The sequence below is a fragment of the Diceros bicornis genome, chromosome 12, assembly GCF_020826845.1.
Source record: "Diceros bicornis minor isolate mBicDic1 chromosome 12, mDicBic1.mat.cur, whole genome shotgun sequence".
NCBI classification, from domain to species: domain Eukaryota; kingdom Metazoa; phylum Chordata; class Mammalia; order Perissodactyla; family Rhinocerotidae; genus Diceros; species Diceros bicornis.
The window spans coordinates 56,948,099-56,964,027 of NC_080751.1; the positions used below are offsets into that span (position 1 = coordinate 56,948,099).

A 15,929-nucleotide genomic window follows, 5' to 3' on the forward strand; every position below is an offset into this window, starting at 1 on the left:
AAGCAGTCCCCTTAGAGAAGGTGAAGTTTGAGTTGGATCTTGAAACAGGTTATGGACAGATATTGATGGAGACAATAGAGGACGATCTAGGTGGTAATAGTGTCCGTGAAGGTGTGAAGTCAAATGAATGAGGTAGGAAATTAACATTTGATGTGTGTAAGAGTTAGCAGATGTGGAGGTAGGAAACAAAAAGGCTGGAGAAATAAGTGAGTGATAGATATGTCTTTAAAAGCCTCAGCAAATCAAATCAAACTGCACCCAGTGGGTCATCTGGGTACCTGAGATTGCCCCTACGGATGAAGTTTGTTTCTAGAGATTTCCTCACCCTACAGTGAAGTGGTTTTGCGTTCAAAGCAAGGGAAGAGCTAGTGTTGCATATATGAGGGAGAAGTAAAGGAAGTGGGCTGTCTACCCCAAGGGAGAGCCCAGAGCTTGGTGTAGGGTGCTGGGAAGTTGCCAGCAGGGAGAGTGGGACTTGGGTTTCCCTGTGTCCACATAGTTTGCTCTAGCTGTGGGGGCCCCTCCACTGCCAAAGGGCAGACTTTTTTCCTTGTTGCAATTTGGGCTCTTTGCTCCTGCGTCTTTGCAAAAGATCTCAACGTGAGAAAAATGAGGAACTTTTCTAGGCACACAGTGGTTTTAACCTATACTGGAAGCGCCTTCAATATGACATGAAATGAAGCCACAGAGGCCCCTGGGGAGGCCCAGAGAAGCACTCAATGGCAGTGATCCAGGCACTGAAAGTATTCGTTCCGAGCAACAACAAAAGGTGCTGGGCTGCTACAGGCCGAGCTCTGAAATGCTGAGAAGAGGAACGCGAATGTGCTGAGGCACTGAGCAGAAGACGCTGACCCCATGACAAGGAAGTTAGTAAATGTTGAGAAGCAAAAAGAGATAGAACAGCTCAGCATTTGCGACAAGAAAGCGCTTTCCTGTTCCTGGGGCCTGCTGGTCTCATGCTCCTTCTCTCCAGTTCTAGAGAGGGGCACAAAAGTTGGGGTAGAAGAGGAAGGGGAATGCATAGTTCTTTTTGCTTCCTCACATGATGACAAGGACCTGAGAAATTTATATTTCCGATGTCCAAGGCTGTCTGGCAGCGTTCCGGAATGCGAAGCAGCTCAGCCTCCCTTCCCGCCCCTCCCCCACCACCCATGCAGGAACAGCCTGGACAGTATTCAAGCTCATGTAGGCACTAGTGAGCTGGCAGAATTGTCTTCTTCCTTCCACCCTTGGTCACCAAATGCCCTTTGCACTCTTCCTACAACCAGAATCTCTTCAAATAATTAACTTTAATAAATGGAGAAGCAGGGCCGGCCCCATGGCTTAGCGGTTAAGTGCGCGCGCTCTGCTGCTGGCGGCCCGGGTTCGGATCCCGGGCTCGCACCGAGGCACCGTTTCTCCGGCCATGCTGAGGCCGCGTCCCACATACAGCAACTGGAAGGATGTGAAGCTATGACATACAGCTATCTACTGGGGCTTTGGGGGGAAAAAAAGTAAATGGAGAAGCACAGTGGTTCTCCACTTTGGCTACACATCAGATCACTTGGGGGCACCTTAAAAAATTTAGTTCATCTAGGGTGGGGCCCAGATGTAGGTATGTTTTCAAAAGCATACCAGGTGATTGGTATGCAGCCAGAAGGAGAACAGCTGGAATTACTAATCTTGAGCCACTTAAGGAAGTTTAGTCAACATAGAGTTTGTTGATCTTTTGAAGTGTCTGAAAACACCAGATAAATAATTACCCTTTGGTAAACTAGCAAAACCTAGGAGATACCCTGCCTTGGATACTGTGGCCTCTGGGTTGCCTTCTTGGGATAATTCTTGAGGATCTTTGGGGGTGCCATTTAGCCTCTGGCCTCCTGAGCTTTCCACAGTATGGCAGAATGGGAGCTGCTCCTGTGACCACAAGCACACAGAAAATACCATGGTGGGTCTGTGTAGCTACCTATCCAGTCCAGTCCCATCTGCAGCACGACACTCGAGGACAGTTTTGTTGAAGAACACGACTGCTGTCCATGATGTAAGTCTTAGAGAGTTTTGTTGATAAAGGTTTTCCATGCGTTTTGTCACAGACTCTCAGAATCCCCAAGACATGACGGAGAGGAAGAATACCCTGTCCCAGCACAGCCCCTCTTCCTGGCCATCCCGTTTGTCTTCTGTGCCATCTCCATTCCACGTTTGGACAAGACTGAGAACCAATGACTCAGCCTCTGGGGGGAAGGATTTCCACATTGCTACCCACCACCATGCAAAAGAGCAGTTCCTATTTATTTCTTCCAAATCTCCTGCTTCCAACCGCCAAGGGCTACCTCTCACTGCTGGTGTTGTATGATTTGGTGACCTCATCTGCGTTCTCTGCATACCTTTGGCATATCGCATCTAAGCGCTCATCTTCCTCTGAAGGCCAGAGTGTGGTTTTTGCTTGCCATCATGTAAAGGACACTCTTTCCACTTGTCATTTTAATTACTCTCTTTTGGACACTTTCCAGTCCTGTTATGTCATCTGTAATTGCCAGAGAACAGAATGACACACATTATGGTGTCAGTTTACTATAATTTGATACAAAGATGGGATTGTGATATTTTGTTTCCGGTATACTTACCTGCATGTTATTAGGGTTTTTTGGTGGGTGTGGGGGACAGCGCAGTGGATCCATGACTTCAAGGAATGGTTTTCAGGTTCATTAAATTCTTTTCCTTGAGCTGTTATTACCTTCCTGTGGCACACACTGACGCTCAGCTGGCAAGTGTCTGCCCTCCTGCACAGCTCTGTACAGCCTTCTGCAGGTTTATTCCCACCACCGTCAGCTCACAACCTGGCCAAACTTGGTGTCACAAGAGACCTTGGAGATTCCACTGTGTACCTCTTTCCCAGACCATTTATAACCATGGAAATTAAGACTTGGACGTTCAGGGGCCAGCCTCGTGGCGTAGTGGTTAAGTGCACACGCTCCACTGTTGGTGGCCCAGGTTCAGATCCCAGGTGCACACCGATGCACTGCTTGTCAGGCCATGCTGTGGTGGCATCCCACATACAGTGGTGGAAGATGGGCACAGATGTTAGCCTAGGGCCAGTCTTCCTCAGCAAAAAAGAGGAGGATTGGCATGGATGTTAGCTCAGGGCTGATATTCCTCACAAAAAAAAAAAAAAAAAAGACTTGGATGTTCAGACTGCAGAACGAAAATGGGACAGGTTCTAGCACAGATTTTTAAAAATATTTTTTTCTTGTTTTCAAAAAGTACATTTGGGGCTGGCCTGGTGGCGTAGTGGTCAAGTTCACAAGCTCTGCTTTGGCAGCCCAGGGTTCATGAGTTCGGACACCAGGTGTGAACCTACACACCACTCATCAAGCCATGTTGTGGCGGCATCCCATATACAAAATAGAGGAAGATTGGCACAGATGTTAGCTCGGGGCCAATTTTCCTCACCAAAAAAAAAATAAAGTACATGTTCATTTAAGACATTTTGAAAACATAAACAAATTCAAAGAAAATTAAAATGCTCTTAATCCTACCACCCAGAGATAATCTCTGCTAATATTGCAGTTTATACTCTTCCAGTCCTTTATTCAGGGAGCACAACACACACTCACACACACATAAACTCTTTCCCTTTATCTTTTTAAAATATGATATTTGATACACACAAAAGAATATATGTAACATTATACACACACACACCAAGAAACAAAACATTACGAATACTTGGCAATAATTACTTCCTCCCACAGGGTAACTATTTTCTTGAAGTTGGGTTTATTATTCCCTTGCTTTATAAAAGTAATTTTATGAATTGTTTGGGTTTACTTGATTTTAAGCTTTATAAAAATGGTACCATGGGGCTGGCCCGGTGGCACAAGTGGTTAAATGCGCGCACTCCACTGCGGTGGCCCCGGGTTCGCCCGTTCAGATCCCGGGCGCGCACCGATGCACGGCTTGTCAAACCATGCTGTGGCGGCGTCCCATATAAAGTAGAGGAAGATGGGCACGGATGTTAGCTCAGAGCCAGTCTTCCTCAGCAAAAAGAGGAGGATTGGCAGATGTTAGCTCAGGGCTGATCTTCCCCACAAAAAGAAAAAAATGGTATCATACTACAATCATATGTCTCTTGCTTTTTTGACTCAAAAAATACCTCAGTTCGCTTTACCCACGTTGTGTTACATAGATGAAGTTCTTTCATTTTCGCTGCTGTTCAATATTTCCACTGTTGGAGATATAAGATTTATTTATTTATTCTTGCTGGACATGTGGATTGTTCTTAGTCCTTTGCCATTATAAGCAGTGCTTGTATATGCCTCTTGGCGCATGTGTTGAGACTGTCTTTGGGGTGAAATCGTTGTACATAAAGTATGGAAAATTTCAACTTCATGAGGCATTGCCAAAATGGTTGCACCAGTTTACACTCTCAGCATCAGTGCATGAGTTCCCAGCTGATCGACCTTCTGTCCAGCATTTGGAGTTGTCCGACTTTAAAATTTTTGCCTTTCTAGTAGGTGTATGACATTGTAGTATTTTTTGTGTGTGTGTGAGGAAGATCAGGCCTGAGCTAACAATCTTGCTAATCCTCCTCTTTTTGCTGAGGAAGACCGGCTCTGAGCTAACATCTATTGCCAAGCCTCCTCCTTTTTTCCCCCCAAAGCCCCAGTAGATAGTTGTATGTCATAGTTGCACAGCCTTCTAGTTTCTGTATGTGGGACACGGCCTCAGCATGGCCAGAGAAGCAGCGCATCAGTGCGCGCCCGGGATCCGAACCCAGGCCGCCAGTAGCGGAGCGTGCGCACTTAACTGCTAAGTCACCGGGCTGGCCCCGACATTGTAGTATTAATTTGCATTTTCCTGAATACTGATGAAATTGAGGATCTTTTCATATGTTTACTTGCCGTATGTGTTTGCTCTTCTATAAAATATCTGTTTATACGTATATTTACCCTTTTTCTATTGGGTTGTTTGCCTCTCACATATTTTTAAGCAAAATTTGAATCATGCTACACATGCCATTTGACACTTTTCCGTGGCATGAAACATTCTTTTACACTGTGATTTTAATTGCCTTGGCATCTTCTATCTCGTGGATGTCTCATAATTTAATTAATCAAAGACCTGTATCTTTTTTTTCAATTTTAGTTTTTAGAAGTAACTCTGGTAAGATATCCTAATGCATAAATTTAAATACACAACACTGAATGTTTTCATAAAATAAGCTGCAAGGATATGGATTTCTGGGTCAAAAGATATCAACATTTTAAAAGATTTTAATATATATTTCCAAATCACCTTACAGAAAGGTTGTAGAATTTACATTTCTTCAAAAAATTCTTTAAAACTGAATATTAAATTTTAAATATTTTGCTGATTTAACTTGTAAATACTAGCAATAAAGATAATCAATATTTTAAAATATGTTTATTGGCCATTGTATTTCTTCTTTTCCTGGTATTGATTCTTTTTTCCCAAGTTTATTGTTTGCATTAGACTGAAGGTGTATCTAAGCACTGTATTCAAAATTAATTGGTTTACCTTTTTCTCCCTCTTCATTGTGATTATGTCATTCATTTGTCCTAAAACTGGGTTCATTTGTTTCTATTTTCAGAGGCTGGCCTGGTGATGTAGTGGTTAAGTTCGCATGCTCCACTTCAGCAGCCCAGGGTTCGCAGGTTCAGATCCTGGGCATGGACATACGCACCACTCATCAAGCCATGCAGTGGCAGGCATCCCACATATAAAGTAGAGGAAGATGGGCATGAATGTTAGCCCAGGGCCAATCTTCCTCAGCAAAAAGAGGAGGCTTGGCAACAGATGTTAGCTCAGGTCTAATCTTCCTCACACACACACACACAAAATAATACTGTTTCTGTTTTCATTTAGCTACAGGTTTTTATTTTTTCCCTATGCTTATTGATTTAATTTTATTTTTTGAATGGATATAACATTAACATGCATTCAAAAGCCAACACCACACCAAAAGATATACTCAGAACTGCCCCTCTCTCCCCTATCCTTTCCACACTGTTCCCTCGCCCGCCTCCTTACAGGCAACCAATTCCATTGCTTTCTGGTTGATTTTTCCGGTGATTCTTTTTGCTAAAATAACCAAATCCATTATATTTTCTTATTTCTTGTCTTTATTACACAAAAGTTAACATTTGATATATTTGCTTTTGTACCCCTGCTTTTATGAGTTAATAATATACCCTGGAAATTACTACATAATCAGTTCATAAATATATTCTTCATTCCTTTTAATTGCTTCCTAGTAGTCGATTGTGTGTAAGTACCATAGTTTATTCTATGTCTGGGCATTTAGGTAGTTTCCAATATTCTGCAAATACAAATAATGGTACAATGAAGAAGCTTACATATATAAGAGTACATATTATTTTTGGAGCTATCTTTAGGATAAATTCCTAGAAGTAGGGGTGCTAGGTTGAAATGTAAACATACCAATTGTTTCATTAGATACTGCCAAATGCCCCTCCACAGGGTTGTACTCTTTTTCTTTCTGTCCAGTAATATTTGTCTCTCCATAACCTCACCAATAGAGTGAGGCTGCGTATGGCTGTCCAGTTGCCCCAACACTATTTATTAAAAAGTCCTTCTTTGCCTCAGCTATTTGACTGCTTATCATATGCTGGGTTTTCACATGTAGCTGGTTTGATTGCTATACCTTCTATTTGGTTACATTGGTTACATTGGTTCATGAGCCAGAACCACATTGTTTTCATTCAAGAGGCTCTGTGGTATGTTTAATATTTGGAGGGCTGGTCACCTTTCGGATCTCTTCCTTTTCAGTGTTTTACTGGCTATTCTTGAGTGTTTGTTTTTCCATATGGACTTTGGAATCAATTTGTCTAGCTACAGAAAACATAACTTGTTTATATTTTGGGGGGGATCATATTAAATTTATAAATTAACATAAGGAGAACTGTCATCTTAAGAAGGTTGAGATATTTTAACCAAGACCAAGAGATGTGTTGTTTAAGCATACTTTTGTGTCTTTCAGGTTTGTTTTATAGTTTTCTTTTTTCAAAGAACTAGATTTATTGAGTGATAATTCACATACCTTTCAACTGACCTATTTAAAGTGTACAATTCAGTGGTTTTTAGCGTATTCACAGAGTTGTGTAACCATCACCACAAATCAACTTGAGAACATTTTCATTGACTCAAAAGTAACCCCATACCCATTAGCAGTCCTTTGCCAATCCCTCCAATCCCTCCAACCCCTCCAGCCCCTGGCAACTACTAATCTACTTTCTATCTCCATAGATTTGCCTATTCTGGACATTTCATACATATAAAATCAAATAATACGTGGTATTCTGCGACTGGCTTCTTTTACCTAGCATAATTTTTCAAGGTTCATCCATGTTATAGCATGTATTCCATTCTTTTTTTATTGCTGAATAATATTTCATTGTACGGATGAATTTATCACCTTCTGTTTATCCACTCGTCAGTTGATGGAGTTTTGGGTTGTTTCCACCTTTTGGCTATTATGAATAAGACTCTATGAACAGTTCTGTGTAGGTTTTTGTGTGGGTGTATATTTTCAAGTCTCTTGGGTATATACACCTAGAAGTAGAATTGCTGGGTCATATGATAACTTCATGTTTAACATTTTGAGGAACTGCTAAGCTGTTTTCCGGAGCAGTTGCACCATTTTACTTTCCTACCATCGCTGTGTCAGGTTCCAATTTCTCCACATCCTCACCAACATTTGTTATTGTCTGTGATTTTGATTATAGCCATCCTAGTGGGGGTAAAGTGGAATCTCATTGTTTTTGATTTGCATTTCCTTAATAGCTAATCATGTTGGGCATCTTTATATGTGCTTATTGACCATCTATATATACTCTTTGCAGAAATGTCTGATCAAATCTTTTCCCCATTTTTTTTTTAAGATTTTATTTATTTATTTTATTTCCCCCCAAAGCCCCAGTACACAGTTGTATGTCATAGTTGCACATCCTTCTAGTTGCTGTATGTGGGACCCGGCTTCAGCATGGCCGGAGAAGCGGTGCGTCGGTGCGCGCCCAGGATCCGAACCCGGGCCGCCAGCAGTGGAGTGCGCGCACTTAACCGCTAAGCCACGGGGCCGGCCCTCCCCATTTTTCAATCAGATAATTTGTTTTATAATTGTTGTGTTGTTTATATATTCTGGATCTAAACCCCTGATCATATATATTATTTGGAAATATTTACTCCCATTCTTTAGGCTGTATTTTCGCTTTTGTTATGGTGTCCTTTGATGTACAAAGGTTTTTAATTTTGATAAAGTCCAATTTATCTATTTCTTCTTTTGTTATTTGTGCTTTTGGTGTTGTATCTAAGAAGCCTTTGCCAAACCCAACGTAATGAAGATTTACACCTATGTTTTCTTCCAGGAATTTTTATAGTTTTAGCTCTTATATTTAGGTTGTTGAAGTCCTAATAACCTCCAGTACCTCAGAATGTGATTGTATTTGGAGATAGGGTCTTTAAAGACATAGTTAAGTTAAAATGAGGTCATTAGAGTCGGCCTTACTCCAATATGACTGGTGTCCTTATAAGAAGAGATTAGGTCACAGACCCTCACAGTACAGAGAAACGACCACCTGAAGACTCAGGGAGAAGATAGCTATCTACAAGCCCTGGGGAGAGGCCTCAGAAGAAACCAACACTGCCAACACCTTGATCTTGGACTTCTAGCCTCCAAAACCGTGAGAAAATAAATTTCTGTTCTTTAAGCCAACCAGTCTGTGGTACTTCATTATGGTAGTTCTAGCAGACTAGTACATAAATCCTACTTGATCATGGAATACAATTTTTTAAAATCATATGGGCCTTGTGCTTTTTTGAGAGAAGTAAGTTTCTCTATTTCTTTTCCTCTTGTATATGAGTGGCAATCTACAACCATGGGCCAAATCTAGCCTGCTGCCAATTTTTGTAAATCTAGTTTATTTGGGACCTAACCACACCCACTTATTTGCATATCATCTATGGCTGCTTTTGTGCTGCAATGACAGAGTTGAACAGCTAGGTCTGCAAACCCAAAATATTTGCTATCTGATGTTTTTGAAAAAATTTGCTGACTCCTGCTCTAGTAAATGCTTAGGATGGGCTTATGTGTGCAGTATTTCTTGAGTTCTTGCATTTTTAAAAAAGTTTTTTCTACAGCCTTTGATGCTTGAAAAACGGCATGGATGGATGGATATAAAATACTTAGCTTGCATCTTCTTTCCTTGAGTTTTTAGAAAATGTCAAAACACTGCATCACTATTGCCTTGCTTTGTATGTTGCTCCTGAGAAATCTGACGCCAAATATTTTGGTTACCGGACTCCATAACAAACTACCTACCCTGAAAAGGAATGGCTTAAAGTAAGAACCATTTTAATAATAACAATCTCTGGGGTCAGGAATTTGGGTAGGGTGTGGCTGGGCGATTCTTCTGTTCCACGTGGCTTCAGCTGGGGCCACTCAGTGGTATTCAGCTGATGGCTGGACTGATATAGAGCATTCATGATGACTTCACTCACATCAGCTAGGATCAGCTAGGCCTCTCTTCCTCTCCATGTAGTCTCAGAACCTCTCCACAGGGAGTTAGATATTATATACGGTGGCTCAGGGCTTCAAGAGCGAGCAAGAGCAAGTGTTCCTAAAGACGCAGGTGGACTCTTCAAGACTTCTTATGACCTAGGCTTGGAAGTCCCATAACATCACAAATTCTATTGGTCAAGCAATTCATTTAGGCCAGTCTGGATCAAAAGAAGTGATAAAGAATTTGCAGCCATCTTTAATGTACTACAACCTAATTTTCTTACCCTTTTAAACGATTTGAACTTTTTGCATTGAGGTCTTGAAGGTTATTATTATTATTTTTGTGTAATAGTTTTAAGATGTTAGCTTTCAGAATTGATCATTCTGTGGTCATTTCCTCAAGTACATGTGGGCCTTTTCATTATGTAGGTTTACATTTTCTTATTTCCAGAAAGTTTCTTGGATTATAGTTTCATTATACGTGGAACTTCAGCTACACATATGTTGGACATTCTTTGCTTGTATTCAATCAAATGACATTCCAAACAGAGAGAGAAACAGCATAAAGGTACGGAGCCAAGAGAAAGTAGGAACATTCTAGGGGTTTGGATGGGGTGTGTGTAGGAAGCGACAAGAGATGAAGTGAAAAGATAGGCAAGGTCTAGATAAATGGAAAGTCTTGTTTGCCATGCTGAGCAGTGACATCCTGGGCAGCAAAGCTTTGAAAGTTTTTCTGACGTGCAGGATGGAATACGGATTGGAAGGAACAAGACTACAAGAGGGAGACAAGATAAAAGGCTATTGCTTTGGTCTATGTGAGAGGGGCTAAGAGCGACAGATTCTAGAGTTATTTATGAGGAGAATCAACAGGATTGTTGAGTGTAGTGGGGATGGGGAGGAAAGAATCAAGGATGACCCCTGGGATTCTGGCAACCAAATGGACAGTAATGCTAAAGAGTTTCAGACACGTAGAGCTTGAGGTGTCTCTAGGACATCCAGGTGAGACATCTGGTAGGCTTTTGAGTATATGGAACTCAGATGGGTGGTCTGAGCTAGATAGCACATTTGGGATTGCTGATAAATGTGGCAGACGAAGACAGGGAGTGGATGAAACGGTTCAGGGAGAATGTGTGGGGTGAAATGAAAGTTGAGAACAGAACCCTGGAGACTGAGGAGTGGTCAGAGGGGTTAGGAGATGCATCATGTCGTGAAGGCCAATGGAGCTTCAGAAAGAGTAGAGTGCTCTGTGTTGTCACATGCGACCAAGAGCTCTAGTAACATGAGGACTCACAAATGGCCTGTGGCACTTAGGGTTAAGCAAGCCATTAATGACTGAGAGCAGTGCAGTGATGTGGTGGGGACAGATGCTACACAGTCATGAGTTGAGGAGTGAGAAGCTGCTCAAGAGGTAGAAGTGAGTAGGCTACTTTCAAGGCATTCGTAAAGGAAAATACAGACAGGGCATAGTAACTAGTGCAGAATCTAGAGTGACAGAGGGGTTTCTTCCTTTTTCTTTAGGACAGGAAAAGCTTGAACATGAATAGATGGTGAAGGCAAAGGACAATGGGTAAGAGGGGTTGGTAATTTTGGGAGTGAGAGGGGGAGAATGATTGAAATACGTTTGAAAGAAGTTTTCTGAAGATGCGAAAGGTGATGAAATCCAGAACCAAGATGGAGAGATGCTAATAGAAGTGTGCTTAGTTAGTTCCCAGAATGGTTTATGAGAATCTAGCTCACATATTGAAATTACCTTGGTTTCAATCAATAGGGCAAATATAGCAAGCAATATTTACATATTTATTTTACACTATTTTCACATCTTTTCTCCAAAGGACAAGATCAATGTTTTACCCTCTCAGTGCCTCCCACACAGTTGGTGCTCAATGAGTGGTAAAGGAATAAACAAGATGTCTCACCTATATTCTGAGTATCTTAACATATTCAGACATAGTCAAGACCCTGTATACCAGTGAAAAAGTCTTTTAAGGATGCAAAATAGTCACAAAATTCATGTGTGAAAGGTTATCTTTTTTTGAGGAACCTATTTAGTCTCACTTAAAGTTGGTTACCAGCATTTCCTTCACCATAGGAGTTATTTTTTAAAAATAGGAAGATGAGAGGAGAAGGAAGAGGATGTTCTAAAGGCAGGCAGGCAGGCAGCAGCAGGAGGTGGCACGGTCTGCCTTACCATAAGGTGCCAAAAAGCACTAAAAAATCAGGCACAAAGCATACTGGTTTGGGGTCACTTAGCTTAGGAACTTACATCCTTCATTCACAACCAATAGTTCTTAAAGGACACTGCTGGTTTGAGCCTTAAATAATGTTGAGAAAAATGATTCTTTGAGCCATTAAAAAAAAAAGTAGCTCTTCCTAATTTGGCATCATCTTCTATGTTTCACACAGTTTGGAAAGGATTCTATCCAGCCATTTGTGATAACACGGATGGACATTGAGGGTATTATGCTAAGTGAAATAAGTCAGAGGGACAAGGTCAAATACCATATGATCTCACTCATAAGTAGAAGATAAAAACAACAACAAACACACAGAGGCAGAGATTGGATTGGTGGTTACCAGAGGGGAGGAGGGGAGGGAGGAGGGTTAATGGGGTGATTAGGCACGTGTGTGGGGTGATGGATTGTAATTAGTATTTGGGTGGTGAACATGATGTAATCTATGCAAAAATAGAAATATAAGGATGTACACCTGAAATTTATACAATGTTATAAACAAATGTTACCGCAATAAAAAAATTAATTAAAAACTTAAAAAAATGGATAATATTAAAACAAAAAAAACTGATGCTGAGATGGTAAACCTTGGTCACCCTCTGTCCTTTGTCCAAGCTATTTTGATGCCTTCCCTTTTTTCTCCTAGGACTTTCTTTTTTTTCCTTGAGGCTGAATCCAAATGCCACCTCTTCCAAGAACCCCTCCGCATCGTCCAAGCGGAAGTAATCGCTTCCTCCTCTGCGCTCCCACAGCATCTTCCTGTGGCTTGGCTTTGCACGGGTCACCAGACCTGGTTGTTTACATGGCTGCCTTTCCACTAAGTTATGCGCTCCTCGAGACCAAGGACCGTGACCGTGACTGTGCAGCCACACAGCACCTGGTACACCGCGAGGCGCTCAGTCGGTGCTCAGTAAACACTTGCTGAGTTGAATTAATTTGGAAAAAACACTCAGGGCAGGATCTCGTGCTCGAGGCGAAGATGAATGATTCATATGGTTGGTTCTTTGCATTCTTTACCTTGTACTCACGTCGGGCCGAGCACCCAGCTGGCCGAGCAAATACCTGTGGATCTGAAACGCACCTCCGCCGCCCGCCGCCAGCGTGCAGGAAAACCCCCAGGAGGCACGTTTCCCGCGCCGACCCGGAACCCGCGGGCGAGACGGGGGGGCGGGTCCCGCCCGGCCGCAGGGGCGGGGCTCGAAGGGAACTCGGCCCGCTTGCCCGCCCCCTCCTCGGCGCGGCGGAAGCCCCGCCCCCAGCCGCGCGCTCGTGCTGGCGGCGCGCGCCCGCCCCCCGCCCCCCACCCTGCGCCCTCGCGCCCTCGCGCCCTCGCGCCCTCGCGCCGGGGGCGGGCTCGCTGCGCGTGCCGGGCGCCTGGGAACGTTCGCCGCGGGGGCGGCTCCGGGGCCTGAGCGGGCGCTGCCGTCGCCTCAGCTGTGGGGTCCGGGCCGGAATAGGCGGAGGAGGCTGCGGCCGCTGGAGACCTTCTGGACGCCCCCAGCTCCGGCCGGGAAGTGAGTAAGGTGGGGGGTCCGCGGTAGCGGCCGCGGGCTGCGGGAGAGGAGCGCGGTGCTGGAGCCTCGCGCCCGCGAGGAGCGGGAAGGAGCCAGCGCAGCGGCCGGACCTCGGGAGCCTGCGGGGGTGCGGGGCCGAGAGCGGCGGGAACGGCGCGCGGGGAGCCGGGGCCACTGCACCGCGCGCGCTGCGAGGGGAGACGGCGCCGCGCGCCCGGCCCTGGAGGGGCGAGCGGAGGGGATGGAGCGGAGTCCCGGGCCGGCGCCGCCGGGCTCCGAGCCCCGGGCCGGGGAGGGGTCTCTGGGGTCCCGGGCGAGCTGTGGCTGCGGCGCGCGGAGCCGAGGTGCGGGCACCGGGCTGATGCTGCTGGAGCCGGGCTCGCTGGGAGGAGGCTCTGCGTTAGGTGCTGAAGGAGGCAGGTCCTGGCAGAGGGCAGGTGAGGCAGGCAGGCCCTGGCAGAGGAAGGGAATTTATTTCAGATCACCCCAAAACACTCTTTCCCGAGGCGCCTAACAGTGAACCTGTGCACCGAGGTCACCCTTGGAAGGAAAGTGGCCTGAGAGGACAGAGGATGCAGCTGACGAATGCTTGCTGTTAAATTCCTGTGCCAGGCCTTCTTGCGATTAGGAAGACCTTCCAGCATTCTTAGTAAATTTATTGATTAGCTACGGTGGGTGGAGAATCGTGGTCAGCACTGGGGCCATAAAATAGTGTAGAACACGCCATAATTTGCTCTTTAGGTGCTGACGTTTTGGTTGTGAAGGTATGCGTATAAAATACAAAGCAGCATTGAATTTTGTCTCGTACCTTATTCACTTTAGGTCTCGTTCATCTTTTCCCGGTGCTGGGAAATTGGGGCCATAAATTGCTTGGTTTGGGGATAAAGCAAGAGAGTCAAAGAAGCTTGCGGGAGAAATTTGGGACAGTTTTGAAGGCTGTTCTGTGTAACATTTAAAGGGGGAGAAGGGAAAAAGAAATTTAGAAAGAGAAAAATTCCCTTCTCAGCTAGAATTAAGCTCCATGGCTATTCACAGCTAAATCCTCAGTGACAAGTACAGTGCCTGGCCCACAGCAGTCAGGCAATAAATATTTATTGCATGAATGAATGAATTAAGCAAGGTTTTGCTGTATTTTACAGAGCAAGGTTTACTCTGTATTTACAGAGTATTAATAACTCTGGTGTTAGAGATGGCTGATGGACTTCCCCTGTGCCTGAAGTTCTCTCTTTTTTATTTTTGGTGGTGTAAGGTAACCCACGTTCTTAGGTGCTGGCATTTAAAGCAATGGCTAAGGTAAGGGAGTCATGATTCCTTGTGGCCGCGCTGCTGCTTTCACATATTTATTGCCTGTGGGCTGTCAGGAGCTTACTCCTTGGGCCCTTCATCGCCAGTCATCCCATTCTGGCCCTTCTCTTTTCTGCCACTGAGGAAGAAGGGTAGTTTTGTCTAGAGAACTTTTTTTTTTCATTTTTATTGTGGTTCTTGGATCTTAGGTCTGTAGTAAGAGAATGTGTGTCTGCTCTTCTGTGAGGGCTGGAATCTACCACTTCTCTGCCTTGGTTGGATTTTGGGACTCGACAGCTCCAGGCTGCTGTTTCAGTGCCCTGGCTTGCACTGCCTGTTGGGTTACTTTGTCTGCCAAATTAAAACTTGACCTTTTATGAGTTCTGTGAGGATTTTTATCATACATCAGTGGAATTACCTTTGAAGGGGGTTATGTAGTCAGAGTAGTGCTGGCAAGGTTTTTGAGTGTCCCCTATGTGTGAGAGACAAAATTTCTACTGAGCTGGAAAATTAGAACCAATAGAATGCCAAGTTACCATTTATTTTATGTCTAATAGAAATCTCTCAAGGCCTTTGTTTCCTCATGTAAAAAATAAAGGTAATATTAATCCAAATTTGGCATTGTGTAGTAAGCCTTGGAGAACTAAGTTAATTTCTCATTAGTTTTAGGACTGTGTACTTCAGAGTGCAACCAGCAGGTGTCTACCAGTTCTTGTTTTGGGGTGCCTAGATCCTGTAATTTTGGGTGCCTTGTTCAAGATTCTCCCAAGGATATTGTTTTTTATTTATTTGTGTGTTGAATTTATCAACTTTATTGATGTATAGTTTACATATCATAAAATGTACAGATGTCCCGTGTACAGTTGGATGAGTTTTGAAAAATGTATGTACTGTGTAACCATTATCTCAATCAGGATGTAGAAATTTACATCACCCCAGAAAGTTCCCTCATGCTGGTTTTCAGTCCCCCCTCCCTCATTTTGTTTATTTCTAGTTAGACAAGCATCAGGGCTGTGGCGTCTAGTTGTGCAGGATGTGTACTGCCCAGCTGTAAGGGTGCCATTCACAGCAGAGTCCCTGCGAATGGCAGCTCCTGGGATTGTGTGGTGCATAGTCTGTGTGGCTGTGTACTGCAGCTCGGCACATGGCTCGTGAGTGCACACTTTCTTATAAAATACTCCAACAGTACAGACAGTATAAAAGCCCCCTCGGCCTACTCCCTTCTCCCCCCTGAAACTGTGGTTATCACTTTGTTGTGATATTCCCAGCCCTTTCTCTATGCGTTTTCATCTATATATAGGTAATACAGAAAACAGGGTTTCCTCCCACCCCCCACATTAATGACATGACACCATACACATTGTTCTACAACTTTTTTTGTAA

At 43.9% G+C, this 15,929-nt stretch overlaps 1 protein-coding gene across 16 annotated transcripts in view; it reads left to right on the forward strand.

The window, feature by feature from the left end:
- Positions 1-13,112: 13,112 nt before the first annotated feature.
- The window catches only part of DTNB (dystrobrevin beta), a 248,882-nt gene continuing 246,065 nt past the window's right edge, over positions 13,113-15,929 (forward strand). For 7 of the 16 annotated variants that reach the window (XM_058551640.1, XM_058551649.1, XM_058551648.1 and 4 more), the window contains exon 1: positions 13,113-13,262. The gene's annotated coding sequence lies outside the window, so the exon portion shown is untranslated. The remainder of the gene's footprint in view (positions 13,263-15,929) is intronic. The other 9 variants (XM_058551643.1, XM_058551639.1, XM_058551644.1 and 6 more) reach the window with 2 other exon arrangements.